Below are 22,504 nucleotides of genomic sequence, written 5' to 3'. Positions count from 1 at the left end.
AGGGTTACAAAATCGTGGGATAAAAAAGAAAAAAAAAGAAGTGTTGGCATCATCAGCCGTCTCCTGTCCAGTGTCCAATTTGTATAGGCTATGCACTCCTTGCACTCCTTTGAACAGCATTTATCCATTTATATAAATTATGAATGTTTTAAAAACCGTTTTTGTCACACAGAAACATAATATGTGTTGTATAGCTTCGTTTACAATGCTTAATTTATAGTTTTAATGTGCAAATGAACCGCTTTTCAATGGCTCTAGAGGGTACTCTTATTCTGAAGAGATCGTCCACCGGAAGTCTTATAGTTGTTAACCTATTGTTGCTCACGGAACACAGCTCGGAACAGAGCTATAAACAGCTACATGGTGAAAAACGTCTCATAAACGAGGAACAATTTACACTCAGCGGTGAGTCACAACTCAACTTGTTTATTGTCATTTTAAACCATCAATGTTGGACATGAATGTTGAGCTGAAAGGTTAATGCTGCTGCTCTTTAGTGTTGTTTGCACCGTTAGCGCCCCTTAGCTCACGGATGCTAACGTTACAATGGCGTTTTCCATAGACTGCTAGCTTCTGTTAGCTAAGCTAGTCCTTTAGTATTGTCTATGTACAGTGGTGGAAAAAGTACTCAATTTTTGTTACTTAAGTAAAAGTATCAATACTGCAATGCAGAAATACTCTGTTATAAGTAAAAGCTTGGTTTTCAAAATTTGCTTGAGTAAAAGTACAAAAGTATCAGACCATACATACCAATACCAAAAGTAGAAAGTACTCATTATGCACAATGTACCCATTACCAGGGTTGAGCTCTAGGGGGTACGGGCGGGTACGGCGTACCCTTAGTTCTGAGACTGTGGGGGCTGGGGGCTCGCGCGTGCTCCACATGCACTCACCGTCAGCGGCGGTCGTTAACACCTTAAAGTTTAAACAATAGCCTCTGAAGGTTCGCGCCGTCAGTGGCGAGACATTCTCAATAGCGTCTACCTGGCTGCTTTGCATAACATTAGGCTACTGGAGAAAAGCCATGGACTTGAATTGAATGTGTTACATTCCTCTCACAATGAGAGACAACAGTCTCTGCACTGCAGAGTGTGAAGGGGATTGCTTAGCAGAGCACCCAGTTCTCTGAGACAAGACAAAGACAAGTTGTCTGATTATTTTAACTGTGTGGGTGAGTCTATGTAAAGGGCTTTTATATAAAACTAAAAGGAAAATAAAATAATTGATTAATTGAAACAAAAATAAAAACAACAAATTAACAATGCAACAAAATAATAAGAAATATAAATACATTAATAATCACATGTTGAATACAGTATTAGTAAGTGGCTATGTGCACATGCCTGCGCACGTGCGCGCGCACGTGACGTCATAAAATACAGTACCCTTAGTTCAAAAATCCACAGCTCACCACTGCCCATTACCCAGCTTTCAAAGGTACACACATCTTTTGAAAATAGCAGATCTACAAGCTCACAATGCGGAGTGATGAGCTTGTAGATCGGCTATTTTCAAATGACCACATTTTATATAGGCTGGTTAATGTATCTACAAAGTAACTAACTAAAGTTTTCAAATAATTGTAGTGGAGTAAAAGTACAATATATGCCTCTGAGAAGTAGTGGAGTAGAAGTTGAAGTACAGAAAATTGGAAATACTCCAGTAAAGTAAAAAATACCTAAAAATTGTACTTAAGTACAGTACTTGAGTAAATGTACTTAGTGACTTTACACCACTATCTATGTATCTGTCATCACCAGACCTTCTTAATGCACAGGCTTTGAGGACCAAATAGAAAAAAAAGATTAGAGTTGGGGGCCCCCAGGGGTCCTTGACCGGGTTCCAGGGGGTCCCCAGATAAATGATTGATAATTAGGATTAGGAACCAATTGGACCCTTGTGTGGCTGTAACTCTGAGAGTGTACAAATGGAACCAAATGGACCCTTAAGGAACCAAAGCGTCCATTTGGTTCCATTTGTACACTCAGAGTTATGGTCGTCCGTGGTCTAACACAGGGGTTCTCAAAGTGGGGTCCGGGGACCCCCGTTGCCCCTATATACATCATTTTCAAAATCTTGACATTCTTTGAAAATGTTTGAATATTTTTTTGACATTTTTAACACCATACATCTTGTATGGGTTCCTCAGTTGGCGCATGATCTATTCAGGTGGGGGTCCACGGCCAAACACATTAATTTAGGGGTGCTTGACATGAAAAAGTTTGAGACTTTGAGACTAGAGTAAGGACCCTGAAATGCTGTCCATGTGCTGCCGAAATAGCGCTACATCGGTAGCACATCAGCCAAATGATTCACAGTTTGAGGGACCAAATGGACCCTGATTTGGCTTACTTCTATGTAACTCAGAGAGTGTACAAATGGTCCATTTGGTTACATTTCTAAGTCTCCCGAGTTCAATTAACATCGACAATTTAGCAGTGTAGATAGTCCCAGAGATTAAAATGGTGTCAAATGGGGGTCCATGGCCTCATGCATATCAAACTGGGGCTCCTTTTGGTGCACAAACGTGTGCCTCGCTCGCATTATCCCTTATTTACGTGTAAAGAAAGACGGGTCTATCGTTTCACGGACGCCAGCTTATAATTATATAAGTGGCCTTGTTGTTAGAGTGTCCGCCCTGAGACTGGGAGGTCGGGATTCGATCCCCGGCCGGGTCATACCGAAGACTAAAAGAAAATGGGACCCATTGCCTCCCTGCTTGGCAGCATCAAGAGTTGGATTGGGGGTAGGCCCCTGCAACATACTACTAGCATCATGTCCAGGGGGTGTACTTGTAAATCAAGCTGCCTCATGCTACAGAAACAGGAGATAGGCTCCTGCCCTATGGGCCTCATGGCTCGGCAAGGCTTAACTTACATTGTCTAAAACAGGGGTCTTCAACGTTTTCAGGCCAAGGATCCCCTAGCTGAGAGAGAGATGAAGCAGGGACCCCCTCTATATTGTATAAAATTGTGTTTCACTTTCAGATAAACTTTTGCTGCTCTTTTTTCCCTCTACATATATAACTCTTTGCCCAAAAATAGCCGATCTACAAGCTCTGCTATTTTTTGGCTAAAGTTCTCCTCAGAAAAGGGATGCTAGTGTTCAAGTGGTTATGGTAAAAAATAAATAAATCACATCACACAAAGATTAGGCGGACCCCCTGTAGTAACTCTGAGGACCCCCTAGGGGTCCCGGACCCCATGTTGAAGACCCCTGGTCTAAAATATAAAGACAAAAGAATAAACTAGTATCAAATGAAAAGCGGAAGTTGTGCTTTTTGGTCCACATACAGTACCACACCGTGCATCTCCACCTGACCTGTGATGTAATTGACTCCGACTCGCTCTCTTCGTACATTAGTTCCTATTTTTATTTATTTGTATTTTGTGTAATTTATAAGTTATGACGGGTGTGCACAATTAGTTCTCCATTGGCCTGCAGCTTTTGGGAAAAAAATGAAAACTACCAGTGGAGTGTTGTAACTCTTCAGTGATCTTCTCTGTGGGATGTAAGGTTACTGAATGTATTTGTTCTCCCTTTTATTTCCTACTGGTGATTTCCATAGAGCACCACAGAGAGAGAGGTATGCAGTATCAAGAGAAATGGCCTCCAAAAGATATTCAACAACGTCAGAGGAACCACGCGAGATGGACGAGCGCCGTGGACTGTTTGATGCAATGTTTTAACCTGTAGTACAGTTGTACAGGATAGGTATGTACCGATTTTAATAACTGGTGGTTTAAGGTTGTAGCAAAGTTGTACAGGATAGTTGTAATGTGATAATAGGCTCTATGCACAGCAGCCATATTGGACAGAAATTGGGCCCCTTCCTTGCTTCCTTCACAGGTGTTACCAATGACACTAATGAAGGCTCTGTTCCATTTAGTGTAGCACAGTGGTTCTCACACTTTTTAATTTCAAGGACCCCCATAACTCTGAGAGTGTACAAACCAAATGGACCCATGGAACCAAATGGACCCATTTGGTTCCATTTGTACACTCTCAGAGTTACACCCTCTCAAGGAACCATGAGGGTCCCTGGACCACACTTTGAGACCCACTAGTATTTCTAGTGAGCCAACATGCACAATATCAGCACCCTGACTATGTTTGACCAGAATGGAACAGAGCCTTCATTAGTATCATTGGTAACACCTGTGAAGGAAGTAAGAAGAGGCCCAATTCTTCTCCAAAATGGCTGCTGTGCATAGAGCCTATTACGTTGATTAATCAACCCGACCCAGAAAAAAAAAAGACGCCAGAAACGACTGCATGTCGGCAGAGGCTCAAATCACATGGCAACAACATGAGGATGAGAGAGCGAGGGAGACAGAGAGAGAGGCCATGGTGATAGATGGTTGCATCCAACCAACTTCTAGTTGTGAGTTTGTGTGAAGAACGTGCCTCAGTTTAGTGGACACACAAATGCATGCACGCCACATGTGTTTAAAACATCCATGATATAAAAATGACTCACTAGTGCAAACGGGAGGTGATCAGTGGGTACATTTTCACATGCTTATGTAAATGAAATGCAACACACTGGTGCACGTCGCAATGCAAACATTTTGTGAGCTTGTAGATTTGCTATTTTAAAGATTAAGATGTTGAAAATATTAAGAAATGTTCAAAAAGTTTACTTTATTGTTTGTTGTTATGTATTCAATAGTTTTTTTTATTGTTCCAATTCCAAATATGGAATTTGCAGCAGCAAAATACTTTAAAAGATAAAGACTGTTGACTAGTTTTCTATTGTTCCATTAAATTGGATTCATTTCTAAAAGGCTAAAAACTGTACACATAGTCTTTTGCGGGCGGCGCGGGGAAAGTAATATAAAGTAATACGTAATATATTACTTTTGATTCCAAGTAATAAGTAATATAATATTATTACTTTTCAAAGGAGTAATAAGTAATAAGTAGCATATTACTCTCCTAAGTAATATTGCCCAACACTGGTTGTATAATGTGTGAAACAGCTTACAAGTCCACGTTGCTCTTATTTTGAATTCCACCAATCGGAATAAAATACGTTTTACTTTCATCTGACTTGACGACTGTGCTGCTCTGCTCTCGGGAAATTACTTGTATCGTCACGAATTGTCAGTGCTTTGCTGTTTTGAATCTGGCTTAAGGAACCGACGTAAATGGTAAAGCTTGTCATACGGAAGGCTTTAAAAGTTGTTGTCGGCTGCATTAAAACATTTTCACAGGTCGTCTAGTAATTGTCAATGAAAGATGAATGAGCACTGATCTGATCCTGTGAAACTCCCGCGGTGACACGTCGTGTCTCACGCACACGTCTGTGCCAAAGTGAATGGTTGCGCTGCATGTGTAAGTCCCTTGAATAAAGGGAAAAGATAGAAAATAAAGGGACAGTCAGGACAACCACTTGCTTTGGCTCCATTTACTGTAACAATGACATATATTGTACATTCTTGCTTTTCATTCAGAGTAGATGACAGAATATCACATTTCCCTCTCACAGTGCTGCCCAGAATACAAATGTCAATTCTATCAGTATACAGTACACAACAGGTAAATGGTCCATTAATATATAACATGACAACAATGTACCACTGACTCTTCATGAATGCACTTTCTTTCACTCACGCACGCACGCACGCACGCACCACGCACGTTAAACATAATCTGCAATTGCTGCGAACTATTCAGAGATATAGTGTTGTAACCTTAAGACCACTGTTTACTCTCATGAAGGTCCAGAACACATTTGAAACACAGAACCACACATTTCTTCTTCATCTAGCATCACCAGCTGTGCTAGCGAGCTGTTGCTAAATAGTTAGCTTTGTGTGCTATCGGCCACATTGCATTCTAATCACAACATAAACCTCCAAAACATTCCCATTATGCCTTATTCCAAATGGCAAAATAATACACATACACTCCTACCTAACTACCATCAATTTGGTGAAAACACACTTTACCTTGAATAAAGGGAAAAGATAGAAAATAAAGGGACAGTCAGGACAACCACTTGCTTTAGCTCCATTTACTGCTAGGCTAATGACGGAGCCTAGCATTAGTGTCTCCTGTATGCTAATGTAGGCAGGAGCAATCGATCCCTCATTCAGACCATATGAGGCACAAGGGTAGGAACAGATGGGAACGTGACGTAGTATAGCATTAGCTCTCCCTGTATTCAGACATGAGCAATTAATCCCTCATTCAGACCATATAAAGAAAAAGGCACAAGGGTGATAAAACAAGGGAACAATAAAGATATAAAGACTGTGTTTCTGGAATATCCAATCTGTTACACATGCGCAGGTAAAGTAGTAGAATAAAGTTTTTTGTGATACATTGGCTTAAGCTGTACAGAGTGAGAGGGGAGACGGTCGTCCATATCCTTACCTTTTGCAACCTTTTGCAACGTTAATAGCCTTTCACCTTAGCCTTTACATTACAATACAGTCATTTAGCAGACGCTTTTATCGAAAGCGACTTACAATAAGTGCATTCAACATAGGTATGGAACGAAACTACTAATCACCAGAAGTCTTAAGTGCATTTTCTGCTAAAACAGGCAACCAAGATTATACGCTATTGCAGGTAAAAGTGCAATATATCAGCTACCTACTTTCATAAACAGATTATACAAATAGCAAAATCAAATGAGCAAGAGCTAAAACAAACATGTGTATTGACTAAAGAAGATCCAATAAAACAATACAATAATAAAGCAAGAGTTTGTACATCTAGTTAACAACAAGTAGGCAAGGCGAAGAGGAAGGGTAGTGTTTCCTGAAGAGGTGGGTTTTCAGCCTGCGGCGAAAGATGGGCAGTGACTCTGCTGTCCTGACACCAGTGGAGAGTTCATTCCACCACTGTGAGGCCAGAACAGAAAAAAGTCATGACCGTGTAGATCGGCCAGAAGGACCTTGCATGTTGTTATGTAAATTATGATTTGATAATGAGGACAATTTAAATCGGTTCATTATGAGACTATGGTCGAACAAATTAGCTATGGTGGACCGCCATAGAATAGTTAATTCATGGGAAACACTGAGCTCTTCCACAGTGCATATTTTTCATGTTGTAAAAAAGTGAATTTGAGCAAGGCCACAACTTATAATCCATTCATTCGTCAGTATTTCTTCCACAACAGTCACAAGTAGCTTCACTAAGTAGACTTACATTTGAAGTTACCCACAGTTGCTTTACAATACAAAAATAAGCAACTTTATAGAGACAAGTCAAAAATGGAAAGCAACAAAACCAACAACGAAAAATATAAGGTTAAAAAAGGGTAATTGAGTGGGGATCTAATATGCTTTACTTCCTCATACGCACATCTTCTCCATTTCAGGATTCAATATAAAATACTGCCTGATAAATTATTGTATTTGTACATCGCACCTGCAGTCTTTATTTCCTTGTGAAGATTACATTAGCTAAAACATTATGGTTTATAATATAGATTAGTATGGTCTGGTTCAGTTTTATACAGGAATATTAGCCTGTTTATAAAAAAAAGGGACTTTAGAAAAAAAGTAAATGTTTGGCCATATTGCCCAGTACTAATTAAGTGAAATACTGGTGAAAAGGCATTGGGTATCACTGTCCAGTGAATAAAAATAAACCCCTTCTTTACAACCTCTGTTCCCTACTCTACAAACCATGTCGCACTTTATTATTAAAGTCCATGTTCGTGTCAAATCAAAGTCCTTGTTATTAAAGTTATTCTACTCCTTAATTCCAGACCAGTCCAGCCAGCAGGTGAAGATGAGTTCTCCAGCCAGGACATTTTCTATTAAACGGGAACCTGAAGACCACCTTAAACAAGAACCTGAAGACTGCCTTAAACAAGAACCTGAACACTACCTTAAACAAGAACCTGAAGACCACCTTAAACAGGAACCTGAAGACCACCTTAAACAAGAACCTGAAGACCACCTTAAACAGGAACCTGAAGACCACCTTGCACAAGAACCTGAAGACCACCTTAAACAGGAACCTGAACATGACCTTAAACAAGAACCTGAACACTACCTTAAACAAGAACCTGAAGACCACCTTAAACAGGAACCTGAAGACCATCTTAAACATGAAACTGAAGACCACCTTAAACAGGAACCTGAAGACCACCTAAAACATGAAACTGAAGACCACCTTAACCTTAAAACTGAAGACGACCTAGACACCAGTAAGTTGATTGCAAATCAAAGCTGAGTGCATCTCAATCCATGCCCATTGATCTACATGTGACATATAACACATAGATAGATATGCATTTTCTTGTCATTATAGGCAAACCTTTTCGAACATTTATCTTTTCCCCCTTCCAAAATAGCAAAAATAGTGGATCTACCAGTTCACCACATGACTCATTGTGAGCTTGTAGGTCCTCCACTATTTTCACTATTTTAGAAATGGTGCTTAAAGGTAGGGTAAGTGATATTTTTTGGTGTTTTCTTTTTTTTAAAGGTAAAGTTTTTCCTTTTTTATTTGACGATGGGTTCCCAGATTGCACCTAGCATTACGTCGCGGCATGGTCCGCCTGCCGTGGTTGGGAAACACTGCTATAGAGCGTTTGTTTGGTCACAGGGGTCTCTCCAGCTCTTTAGTAAACACAATATAGTACATTTTCAGGTACTGTAGGTGACACAATTTATGCCAATCAGGAGAGGGCACTGAAAATGCATTTTCTGTTTAATAAAGAGCTGGGAGATTCCTTTTACTGAACAAACACTCTATAGCAATGAGTACTATCAGAATATAGAGCTATTTAACACTTATTTTAAACAGTAAATCACTTGCCCTACCTTCAAGTGGTAACTTAAAGGTATGGTAGGGTTTGTTTAGGGTAGGGTTTGTTTTCTGAAATGACGGCTCCGGTTGCACGCACACCTGTGCATCTCCACACAAAATGTCTGGAAGTGGAATTGGATGGAGGCAGCAACATGTGTTGAGGAACAAGCTATGGATGTTAATAAGTAATCGATTATTGATACATTTTCGTTAAAAAATTAAATCAAACAATTAACAATTCATTTTAAATTCTGTGTTTTTCTGTATTGTATCAATGTGAAATGTAATCATGATTAATACGTCTCCATTACAGTAGATTAAAATGTTTTACACTACATCATGGCCCTCTGCAATAGTTTAATGTTATTAAAGGAGAGATCCGGACATGTTAAGTGTTATCTTTGATGTATCGCTAATCACTCACCAACGTAGAAAGGGCCGTTGAGTTATTCCAGAGATTCCCCTATAGTCCAGTCTGGCGACCCCCTCTGTTGGCATAATGGGAGGCGCGTGGAAGGCTGAAATTCGCCTAATGTAACCGATGCAAAGTTAGTTTTTTCTCTACTCCTGCTCATAGTGGAGTCTCATGATACTCAAACATGCACTGAATGTCGCGATCGAGCCACCGTTCGTTCAGAACGAGATGACGCTGGTTGCTTGTTTCTTCCATAGAACCTGGCGTCTATAAGAAACAAGCAACCAGCGTCATCTCGTTCTGAACGAACGGTGGCTCGTTTGCGACATTCAGTGCAAACGAGCCACAGTGATGTTTTTGAGAGAAAAAACTAACTTTGCATCCGTTATATTAGGCGAATTTCAGCCTTCCACGCGCCTCCCATTATGCCAACGGAGGGGGTCGCCAGACTGGACTATAGGGGAATATCTGGAATAACTCAACGGCCCTTTCTACGTTGGTGAGTGATTAGCGACACATCAAAGATAACACTTAACATGTCCGGATCTCTCCTTTAAAGGTAGGGTAAGTGATATTTTTTGGTTAAAACAAAAAGTGTTTTGTTAAAAGGTTAAAGCACTATATTCTGATAGTAATCATTGCTATAGAGTGTTTGTTCAGTAACAGGAGTCTCCCCGTCTCTCCAGCTCTTTAATAAACAGAAAATACATTTTCCGGTAGGTGTCAAAATCTCAGCCAATCAGGAGAAAGTACCAATTTTTAAGCTTCATTTTTATAGTGTTCCAGTTCCAATTTTGCATGCTCATTTCTTAGTGTCATCACTTCCAATTTCACTTGTTTAATCTATATCCTGATTGAGTTCTCTATCCTAATTGGATAAAATAGGAAATGAAACGAAAATGCATTTTCTGTTTTATAAAGAGCTGGAGAGACAAGGAGACTCCTTTTACTGAACAAACACTCTATAGCAATGAGTATTATCAGAATATAGAGCTATTTAACACTTATTTTAACCAAAGAAAATCACTTACCCTACCTTTTAAATATGAGTTGGACTGAGCAGAAAAAAACAACTATATATATATATATATATATATATATATATATATATATATATATATATATATATATATATATATATATATTCAAATTCTACTGGTGATTTCCACAGACCACCACAGAAAGACAGTATCAAGAGAGATGGCCTCCAAAAGATATTCAACGATGTCAGAGGAACCGCGAGAGATGGACGAGCGACGTGGACTGTTTGATGCAATGTTTCAACCTGTAGTACAGTTGTACAGGATGGGTATGTATGTTTGATTTACTAGGGCTGCCCCGATCAAACTTTTTCATTTTCACTTTCGATACTGATACTGCAGCCTTGAGTATCAGTCGATATCAGTGTTGGGCTTGTTACAAAAAAGGGATTTATTATTCATTACTCGTTACTTGTTTCAAATGTAATATTATTACCTTACTCATTATTCCCTGCCTTGTTAAACTACTCGTTACTTTACTTTTCCGTCACACCCCACACAATTAGTAATTGCATCCTTTCTCCTCCAAATTCTAACTTTGCATGTGCAACACCAGTTTTTTCTGCAGACCACAGAGTAAAATTCTCATTCTAAAATGGCTAGTTCCATCCTTTGATTCTGATTGGCTGGTTCCTGTTTAGTAGACGTGATAAAACAGACTATAATCTACTCCTTACATCAGCTTATATCAATCACAGATGTGTTATTTGTTAATTTATACAGTGATCCAGCATATCTGTAGCTGAACGATGGAAGGGAGCGCTTGTTTTCATTCCAACCCCAGGCTGTTTGGGGCTTCTAAGCACCGCCCGTGTGGGACGGCAAGTGACTGGGGGGCTTCGGGTGGGGCTTGTTAGTAAACAAGCGCGAAAACCATCTGTGCTGGAAGGCTATGGCTAGCAGTTTTCACGGGAAGTTCCCAGACGTAGTAGCTAAATCTGGCTTTAACAAAAATGGGGAATTTATATAAAATATATTGGTTACAATGAGATTGAGCTAACAGTTCAGTTTTGTTTCTCTGTGTTTGTTTGGTAACATTTTACGTCTAACATACAGCCTGGTTGGACTATAATAATAATAATAATAATAGTAATAATATGTACAATTTATATAGCGCTTTTCTGAGTATTCAAAGTCGCTTAACAAAACGGCAACAAAAAAAAAAAACTGGAAAAGGGGGGATTAGGATTAGGTAGGGAATGCAAGTCTGAAAAGGTAGGTTTTGAGTGTGGTTTTTGAACGTGGCGAGGTTGGGGGCATCTTTAATGTGAACTGGCAGTGAGTTCCAGAGGGAGGGGGTGGCCGCCAAGAAGGCCCTGTCACCCCAGGTTTGTTTTTTTGTTCTGGGGATGTCCCGGAGGTTGGCATCACAATACCTGAGGGGGAGTGGTGTTGGGGAGTTCAGAGAGGTAGCTGGGAGCCTGGTTGTTGAGGGCCTTGTGGGTGGTGATTAGTATTTTGAAATCTATTCTGTGCTTGACTGGGAGCCAGTGAAGGTTTGGCTGAGTAAACAGGCACTCGTCTCTGTCGGGAGGAAGTTGCTCTTCCTGGTAGCCTTGAACTACTTTCTTGTAGAAGTTGTTCTTGTGGTGAATTATTAAGAACTGTTTTAATTGGGACGTGTATGTTACCGTTTTAAAAAAGCAATAAGCCACGCAAGGTCTCAGTTTACCTCTATTTTATAATACGCCCCTCAGCCATTATAAAATACTCTGTAAACTGCGACCTCTAGTGGCATATTGCTTTATTGTTGATTTGAGTGTACATATGAAATGGTTCCTTTTGTTCCATTTATAGACTCATTTGAATTAAATACACACTAAGGATTTGACTATGTATGAATTTATAGCTAGATGCAAATTTGACCTGTGACCGGTATTCTCCTTTTTTTTGGTCATAATTGTTTTCACTGTAACCTGCTGTGGTCTACGATTAAGATCCAGCTTCTTAGGCTGTTAAGCCGCAGATCGTTTTGGCATGCGTTCAATAATGCTGTAAATTCATTGTAGGTGTTTGAGGTGGTGTTTATCGCAGAAGAAAGGTCCTCCTACCGCCACACAAATTATGTTTGACAATGTTCTTGTCATCTTTACTCCTGACAAAATCAAATAATGAGAATATTTCCAGCCAGTGAATGTCCATCAAGAAAACTCAGCGGTGGTGAACCAGTTTGATCCGGTTTAGGGCCCGCCCTTCCATATCCGATAATACACACACACACACACACACACACACACACACACACACACACACACACACACACACACACACACACACACACACACACATAGATGCATGCACTTTCTGTATCTGCTCAGTCCCTGTCTACCTACCTACCGACGGACCAACAACAACTCGGTCACGGAATGAAAAGTAACCAAAGACTTGACTCTCAAGCCTGCAATACCACCAAGGCTCGTGAAAATAGTAAAACCATGATATGGCCAGACTTCCGCAGCAAACTTGGCACAAACACTGCTCAGGAGTCTGCCATGATGACAATAGTCACACCAGGGGGCATGTGTGCCCTGGCCTAGGGAACAACGTTGCTCCAATCCGCACCAAACTTGGCACAAACACTGTTCAAGGGTCTGCCTTGGCAATAGTCACACTAAGGTCCATATGTGGCCGCCAGGGGCCAGGAGTATCTATACTTTAACTCAAGCACTGGGGTTGAGTTATTTGTCCACCACTGGTTATACATTTTTAGAGCAATGTTGTTATATAAGTGTTGGGATTATGAATTAAAGGGGATAAAAACAAATGGGAATAGTTTTGAATCGAGAATTGTTTTGAAATGCAAATAGATTTTGAATCGGATCATGACCCCATGAATCTGAATCGAATCGTGGGATACCAAAAGATTCACACCCTTAGTGAAAAGGTATCTGATGTCAGTCTTTGATAAAACGTTTCTTTACAACCTCTGTTTACTCCGTTTCATATTGAACCTTCATCTACAACCTTACAGGTGATGATTATTAAAGTCCTCATTCCTGTCAAATCAAAAAGTACTTACTCTACTCCTTCATTCCAGACCAGTCTATGGAGTCCCGCCTGCAGGTGAAGATGAGTTCTCCAGCCAAGGCTGTTTCTATTGAACAGGAACATGAAGAGCACCTTAAACATGGCCGTGATGACCTGGATCTCAGTACGTTTTACTTATTTAACATTTTACAATTACAATTTAGGCATTTAGCAGATGCCCTTATCCAGAGCTAATTACAATAAGCAAGGCAATCTCATAGGCAGAATGAGAGACTGAGAGTGTAGTGCAGGGGTGTCAAGCTAAAGGCGGTCCAGTGTGGCCCCCGACATGGTTTTCAAAAAAGGAAAATCTAACTGCCTCTGAAGAGAATGCTGCTCACCCCAACTCCCCCAACTGTCCTGCTGATGGTCCGTTAATTAACCCATTAAGACCTAAGGTGATTCTTAAAAATGTTTTCTAAATCCTAAAATTTCTTTGAAAAAAATCTAAAACATTTTTTTTCCCCAAGATTTTTCAAAAATAGCAGATCTACAAGTTCATAGCGCGGCACTCGGTGCCGCGCTATGAGCTTGTATATCTGCTATTTTTGAATAGCCAAAGACATTCCTGGACGTTCCAGGTCTTAAAGGGTTAATGGCTGTAGAGAGGCTAACCGTTAACTGTCTATTCAACTAGTCGTGGGCCACTCTTTGCAAGCACTTGTTGCATTCGCAGGAATAGGCCTAACACGGACACGGAGAGGCCAAAGAACCACATGTTTAGCTACAGCTAAAAAGTAAAAAGTTGTATAAGCCACTACATTCACTTTTTATACAAATCCTAATATAGGAACGGACGAAGGTGACATTGATTCCTTCTAGCAGAGTGGAGGGATCATTCTTAAGTTGCGTTAGAGCGCCCTCTTGTGGAATTATTGTTTAACCCATTAAGACCTGAGGTGATTCTTAAAAAATGTTTTCTAAATCCTTCCAAACATTTTTTTTCAAGATTTTTCAAAAATAGCAGATCTACAAGCTCATAGCGCGGCACTCGGTGCCGCGCAGTGAGCTTGTATATCTGCTATTTTTGAATAGCCCAAAGAAATCTATTCTAAAGTGACACAGATGCGTTCCAGGTCTTAATGGGTTAAAAGAGGTAGATCTACATTTATGGCACTCAACGGTTGGATTTGAAACGAAGTGGATATACGTCCTTGGCACTCAATGCGTTAAAAGTCATCAGTAAAATCTTAAAATCAACTCTGAAACTAGTTATTATCAGTCTAAAGTTTAATCAATAGAAAATACATTTTGTTAACCACTTGCACCCCAGCATGTATATTCTGGGGGGAACATTAGCCAGAAATAGCATATATACAAGTTCACAACGTGTTGCAAAAAGAGATTTGGTTCTCCACAATGTGACTGTGAGCATTTATTTGGCACAATAAACGGTGATGATGATTATTGTCCCATACCTAGTGGGGACCAGGGGAATCTGAACAGAGCCAAAAGCCAATGTTAAATGTTTTCTTCTCATTTTATATTTTGCCTAGACTCCCTGCACCTCCCTTTGTCTAAAGAGCTTTACCCTGAAGAGGAGAGGAGCTCCAGTCGGGTCCAGGAGGAACCAGAGCCTCCACAATTAAAAGAAAATCAGGAGGAGCTACCTCGTAGACCAGAGGACGCTGATGGGTCAACGTTGACATTACTAGCAGAAAGTGAAGATAATGACGAAAACACAGAGACAGAGCCCGTAGCTAGCACCTCAACCCAACGCATGACAACGCAAGCTGATGTAGAGGACTGTGGAAAATTACAATCAACTAGTGATGACCATTTCCTCTCTTCACACTGTTCTGAAACTGAAGACAGCGATGAGTGGGAGGAGACTAGGGAAGGTCAGTTGTCTTTAAACACACTGAAATCACGCACTAGTCAAGATGTGGAAGGACAGCTCTCTCTGGACCAGAAATCATCAAAACAAACTAAATCCATGAGTAGTCACATAGGGAAGAAAAGGTTTAGTTGTACAGAGTGTGGCAAAGTGTTTAATCAAAAGGGAGGTCTGAACGCACACACAATGCTTCATACTGGGAAATATCCCTTTACTTGTAAAGTTTGTGGCAAAGGATTTAGTGGAAGGGGTCATCTAAAAAATCACATGAGGACTCACACAGGGGAAAAGCCCTTTACGTGTACCGTTTGTGGTAAAGTCTTCAGTCAAAAAAGTGCTGTTTCAATGCACATGAGGATTCATACAGGGGAAAAGTCCTTTACTTGTACAACCTGCGGCAAAGGCTTCGGTCAAAAGTTCATATTGAAAGAACACATGAGAACTCATTCAGGGGAAAGGCCCTTCACCTGTTCAGTTTGTGGCAAAGGCTTTAAATCATCCTCAAGTCAGCGGAGTCACATGAGGACTCATACAGGGGAAAAACCTGCTAGTTGCACAGTTTGTGGTAAAGGCTGTAGTGATCTAAAAAGACACATGATGATTCATACAGGGGAAAAGCCCTTTACTTGTACAGTTTGTGATAAACGCTTCAGTGGGAAAGGTGATCTAAAGAAACACATGAGGACGCATACAGGGGAAAGGCCCTGTGCTTGTGCTGTTTGTGGCAAAGGCTGTTATAACACAACTACTCTAAAAATACACATGAGGACTCATACAGGGGAAAAGCCTTTTACTTGCAGGGAGTGTGGCAAAACCTTTGGTCGAAAGACTCACCTAGAATCACACATGAAGATACATACAGGGGAAAAGCCATTTACTTGTACAGTTTGTGGTAAAGACTTTAGTCGAATGGAGCTTCTAAAAGTTCACATGAGGACCCATACAGGGGAAAAGCCTTTTACTTGTACAGTTTGTGGCAACGGCTTTAGTTGTATGAATAATCTTAAGGTGCACATGAAGACTCATACAGGGGAAAAGCCGTTTACTTGTACAATTTGTGGTAAAGGCTGTAGTCGAATGGATGTGCTAAAAAATCACATGAGAACTCATACAGGTGAAAAGCCTTTTACTTGTACAGTTTGCGTCAAAGGCTTTAGTTGTATGAGCAATCTTCAGGTGCACATGAAGATCCATACAGGGGAATAGCCCTTTACTTTTTAAGGTTGTGGCAAAGGTCTCAGAATAATGCCTAATCTAAACACATGAGTACTCATAAATAGGTAAACACTGTATAGTTATTTTGTGGCAAATGCTTTGCTCAAAATGCACATCTGATAGGGAGAAGCTGTGTATAGGGAGACGAATTGCATAATTGATTAAACAAATTGATTAAATTAAACAATTCCTCTGCTAATTGTCATGTTTATGGAAACATCCTACAGTTTTCAATGGGTTAGAATGTACACATCAGTCTGTCCATATTTGTCAGTGTTTACAAATGCACTATGTTCATGAATATATGTATGCAATAATTCGTCAATAAAGTGCTGACAAGCTGTTAAGATTTGTGTAGTTGTTCACTGTGTGTTGACATGTATGTTGTTTGGACTGTCAAATTATCATAGCACATATTTAGTAGATGCTAGCGGGACAATGGGCCTGATTCACTAAGCTGGTCGTGAGTAACGTTTAAATAAAATGACTAAAGTAGGGTGTATTTTATGCAAAAACTACCGTGTGATTCACCAACACATGTGTAAATGCCTGACATGTGCGGATCACATTTGTTCCTCATTTTTGTCTGACAGTCACAGTCACTGGAGAATAATTTGCATTGCTCTACGCCCCAGTTAAAGACCATGTAAGGCAACCGGGAACGCTCTATGTCAGAAGTAAAACGTGACAACGTCACCACTCCTCAAAATGGACAGATCTACAAGCTAACAACGCGGCTTGACGCACCGCATGAAAACTTGTAGATCATCAGCGCAAGCGAACGTTATTAAAGTAATAGCCAGCTCTCACACGTAATGGGAATAAGAAGTTAGTTTGTAAGTTAAACCTCACAACAAAAAACTTTCAATGGATATTATATAAGCCCTTTCTACTGAACAATTGCTCACTCACCTTTGCCGAGGTAAAAAGAATATGATTCTGGAATCTGCCAATATCTGATAATTTTTAACAGAGCTTTATTGATTACTGAGGGGAATCTGTCCTTTGGGTGAATCCTCCACTGTCCGACTTCTACATCAGAATTGAAAATGGAGTAATGGACACAGGCAGCTAGATCTATATACCATCTATACTGTATCCTCTTATTCTGTATGAAGAATAAGGCATTATTTTTTTTTTCTTAAATTTTTTATCCCACAATTTTGTAACCCATTTTTTTCACTCAGTGCCAATTGCCTTTGTAATCCTGGGTGCTACACTCCCTCTGCCAGCCTAGGGAGAGCCTAGAGCCGAGCTCATGCCTCCTTCAATTCATGAGAGCTAGCAAGCCGCTGCTCATCACCCGACAGGGGTGAGGTTCCCGGGTTAGACGTAGCGCGTGGAAGGAACACGTAATTCCAACCAGTTCCTTTCCCCTCCATCAGGCGCCCCGGCTGACCAGGGGGAGGCAGTATAGAGACCAGGATTACTGCATGTTTTTGTGAGGGTACCTACCCGCAGGAGACACGGGGAGACCATGCAAACTCCACACAGAGAGGCCCTTTTGCCAACCCCACCTAGGATATGGGCACTGATGACGGCCCCAGCGTCCCTGGCGGAAATCGAACCCAGGACCTTCTAGCTGTGAGGCGACAGCACTACCGACTGTACCGCCGTGCCCCCAGAATAAGGCATTCTAATGACATATACGCAAGCTTTGGTCCCATAAGTCATGCCTCCGAGCAGACGTGAGAAAGAGTGGCCCTCCCACTAAATTCACAGACAAAAATACATTGATGAATCAGACACCTAACTTAGGAATTTCTGCAAATGCTGGTACGTTCAAAATATCCAAAAAGTTTGGGAACGCATCCGAATCCCAATTTTGCGTATATTCGCATTATCGCCGGTGTGGAATGACCTTTAGAGTCCTTGGATCATGACACAACTCCACATAGGCCACACCATTTCTGCCTAACTAGATCCGCCTGCAGCTTCCTTGTGTCCTGACAGCTACACCCCACGACTGACACAGCAGGGCATGCACTCAGAGGAGCGTTTTCATGGTGCACTATAACTCCACTCGTAAAACTGAAGTTGGGAGGCAGTGCTTCAATAAGGACAGCTGCACTGTTACCTTGGTAATCAAGTTTTTGTTAAAACATACAATCCTTGACTGAATGTGAGTATTATCTGCCCGTTTTTTTGGGACAAGCTGTGGCTGGATGCTAAATTTGTGGCTGGATGCTATAGGCTACTTTTTCATAGTAGCCTATAGTTTGTTGGTTACTTTTGACTTAGTACAACAAGCATCCATGCTCAGACACACAGTGCATCTAAACAAATGTTGGTTGAATCAGTGGTTCTCAACCTGTGGGTCGGGACCCCCTGGGCTGGTCCCCACAAGATTTTGGAGGGGTCCCCAGATGACAGTAAAGTTACAATTTAAGCACTTTTTAAGACCTTTTTTATTCCTAAAAAAGAAAAGAAAAGACAAAAAAGAGCATTACTGCATCAATAGTTATGAACAAACTATACAATAAAAACTGTCTTAGAGTCATTCCACGAATTCGGTACACTTTGCACTTTTTTTTGTGAAAAATTGATGGAAACAAATTACTTTTTTGAATACTCCCACACCATTAAGGACATATTTAACATGCAGAAAAACATATTTTCCCATCTCAGGCATTAAATTAATATTTTTATATGGAATAATATATGTAACAGGGTTGAAATTCATAACGGGGTTGAGTGGAACGGGGTTGAGATTTTTTACTCAAGATGGCCATAACTCTACCTGTGATGATTAAGAGGAGACCACATGGCATGCATGACATTAGTCAATCACATACATTGCTGAAATGACAAAAGACAATTTAAAATAATAATAGTTTTCTATCTTTATTTCATGTAACGGGGTTGAGTTGTTATGCTTTACGACCACGCTTTGAAAGTATAAATGACCCTAAATAGCTGTATAAGAAGTTCGAAATGTTCCTCTTTCTGCAGCATCTTGCTCAGAAGACTTGTAGAATGCCATCACATGTTGTTGATGCCACTAAAGGGTCAGTTTTTACAGAGAGGAGAATGACTTGTGTAACGGGTTGAGTGTGACTGTGGGACAGAGCTATATAACGTGATTTTAATGATAAATCAACTATTTATTAAAAAACGAAACATGACTAGCAATAGAGTACATTGCTGGTTTTATGTGAATAATATAAGTTATGGATTATTCTACACTTTTAGTAGTCATATCTGAAGGCCAATCTCTCTATCGGCCATTGGGGACATGAAAAATGGGCAAATTTAGGCGGTGTCTACTGTAGAAAAGGCAGATAATTTCAGATATAAAGATAAAATATATAATATTTTTACACAATAGTAAAGGGAACATGTCAATTGATTCTAAAAAGCTTTTAAAATTTGATTTTGGTGACCCGATGGATACAATACACTTAAAAAGGTCAGAGGGGACTGCAAAGTGTACCGATTTCATGGAATAACTCCTTAATAAAAAAGAACTGGCTTAATTAATTAAACATTGGCTTAATTGTCAAATAATATAAGAAAGAGGCACACATTGTGAAAATAGACTACTAGACTACTGTAGATCCGCTATTTTCAAAATATGTATCTGTGGAACTGAGTCAAACTAAAGGTAATGCCTCAACTCCTACAATTCCAAGTGCTTGTCAGGGTGGGGGTCCCCCAGTTCACATATGATCATTTTATGATTAACCACTGGGTTAAATTACGGTTACATACATCTAAACAAATAGGCACACACATTATCTCCTTTATTTAATTCCTCGAAGAATGACCTAAATGCACATACATGGGCGGCCATAGCCTAGTGCAGTGTTTCTCAAAGTGGGGTCCGGGGACCCCCAAGGGTCCTTGAGGGGTTTCCTGGAATGGACCCTTACAGGAATCAGGTTTCCTTATGCAGGAAATGGCACTTTTCTGATAACTACATCATTGCATAACTCATAAATGTTCAGACAATTAAAATATGTAAAGAAACAATAACATATTAGAGTTATGTCTGTGGCTCACTAAGTTTGTTTTAATTTGGGGGGGGGTGTAGTTATAGTAGGTATAGTAGTACCCCCGTACGAACACATCAGAATTAGTGCACGTACCTTGCTGACTGGACATTGAAGTTTGGGTCCTCTAACATCTCAATCATGATTGTCTGTCTGTCTGTCTGTCTGTCTGTCTGTCTGTCTGTCTGTCATTTATTTTGATACTCATTATAAAAAGCCACTTTAATTTCCTCTTATCTGGAATGGATCATTTCAATATCTTTAAACATTTCCCATCAGTTTTTTTTTTACTTTGGCACAATAGTTGGCATGGGTACAGGGTACAGATAATGACTGTTTTGATGTCAACACATCTTCATCAAATAAAAGTGAAGGGAGGGGCCTATCAGGAAAAGGCTCTGCCCCATGGTGCTACTGTATATAAGTCTTCTTGCCATTTGTGTCAAACAACAAGAACTTCTTGAAGAACTGAATCCAGGGGCTACATTTTGATTCCAGGTGAGAACATTGTTTCTATCATGAGAACAGGGAATGTTGGTAACAGTCAGACTTGGTATCAATATAGTATAGTAAAAGTATCAAAATCAGTATCTTATAGAACAGTGGTTTATAACCTTTTTCATGCCAAGGACCCCTAAATTGAAATACATTTGGCTGCGGACCCCCTTCTGAAATGTTTGTGCCAGGGACAACCAGAAATAGATAATTGAGTAAAAAAAAACTTTAAAAAAAATATATATATTCAAAGATGTGCTTACCGTGTTGTGAGCTTGTAGTTGTAGATCTGCTATTTATTTTTTTTATCTCGAAATAAAATGTGGAATATTTGGACAATTTTTTAAACATTCTAACAACACAAATCTGGTGCGGGGCTCCAGCTGGCACAAAACATTTTCAGTTGGGGGTTATAGGGATAAATTAGCCTACATATTAACTTGGGGGTCCATGACATGGTTGACATGACACTGGTTAAAATAATTGAACAATTGTGAAACAAGCCCAAAAAACTGCACCCCACAGCTACCAAAATTACCAGCAACTTTACAGAAAAATAAGCCCAAATTTGCTTATAATAAGCGGATATGGCAACATTGTTCAGTATGGTGACGTTGAAGTTGGATGTTGTTGGATGCAGCCGTTCAGATTAATCATGATCTACACCTGGTGATCCGCACGTTTCAGGGATATACGAACCCCTTTGGGAATTGCGCGTCAGTTTGAGCTTACAGAAAATATGCCCTCCTTTACGTACTTCATTTACCCCATATTTATGTCAGCATAATGCCTCTAGATCCTAGGAATCATTTTCAATATGTTCAATGTACAAAAAATAAGAATTATTCATGATCAAGATGCATGAAGTAATACAAATCAGATTATGACTCTGGGGAAAATGACATGATCCTTGAATAACATCTTCTTTGCACTCTCTCTTCCCAGGCTCTTCCCTTCCAGTCATCATGTCTATAATAGATATGTATCGAGTAGCTATTGTAGTAGCTACAGTGATTGGAGCAGCCAATATGACAATGGCCGCGTTTCCCAAACGAATTTGAGCTCCTGCGTAGCCTAGAAGCTGCGTAGGTGCCTCCACGCAGCTGCACAGTAGCAACCCCGCTGCGCACTATCTTCGTTAGTAGCAGCTGTGTGTGCCCAACGTCTCATGTAAATTGGCTTCAGGAGACACCATCGTCGTAGGTTCCGTTACGTCTGTGCTAAAACTACATTCGTGAGACAGCATGCACGTAAAGAGCTCCTGGACGTAGCCTACGTCAACTACGTAGTGCTGTCCTACTATAGTTTAAACACCCTTTGCATACATATATATATATATATACAGAATTTTGCAAATATACTAAGATAAAGTCGCACCTTTATCTAACTTACCTTTATATGTATTGGACACTTATATTTGTTTAGGTACATTCTGTAATGTATTAAAATGAATTTTAAGGTGACATTTCAATGATCTTAAATGAACACGGCGGCCATTGTTCGCCGTTCAAAACATTTCAGAGGATAGAAGGGGCGTCCCCCTGCATGATTGACAGCTTTTAGCACCAATGGGGGGAATTTACTTTAGGAAAGTTTAGGAATATATATATATATCTATATATATAGATACAGATATATATAGATATATATATATCGGCGCGTAACGGGCGACGCCTCCCCAAAAAAACAGACATATATACAACAA

The 22,504-nt window shown here is 40.1% G+C and overlaps 1 long non-coding RNA gene across 1 annotated transcript; it reads left to right on the top strand.

Annotated features, from left to right (window-relative positions):
• Nucleotides 1-10,378: 10,378 nt before the first annotated feature.
• On the top strand, nt 10,379-16,131 carry LOC311065095. Its single transcript, XR_014602799.1, has 3 exons — nt 10,379-10,502; nt 13,271-13,384; nt 14,757-16,131. It is a non-coding gene; the product is annotated as an uncharacterized lncRNA (long non-coding RNA).
• The last annotated feature ends 6,373 nt before the right edge of the window (nt 16,132-22,504 follow it).

The sequence above is a fragment of the Gymnoscopelus microlampas genome (genome assembly GCF_963454915.1).
Source record: "Gymnoscopelus microlampas genome assembly, chromosome: 17".
NCBI classification, from domain to species: Eukaryota; Metazoa; Chordata; class Actinopteri; order Myctophiformes; family Myctophidae; genus Gymnoscopelus; species Gymnoscopelus microlampas.
The sequence above is the reverse complement of the archived record's forward strand: the minus strand, read 5'-3'. Positions and strand labels throughout refer to the sequence as shown.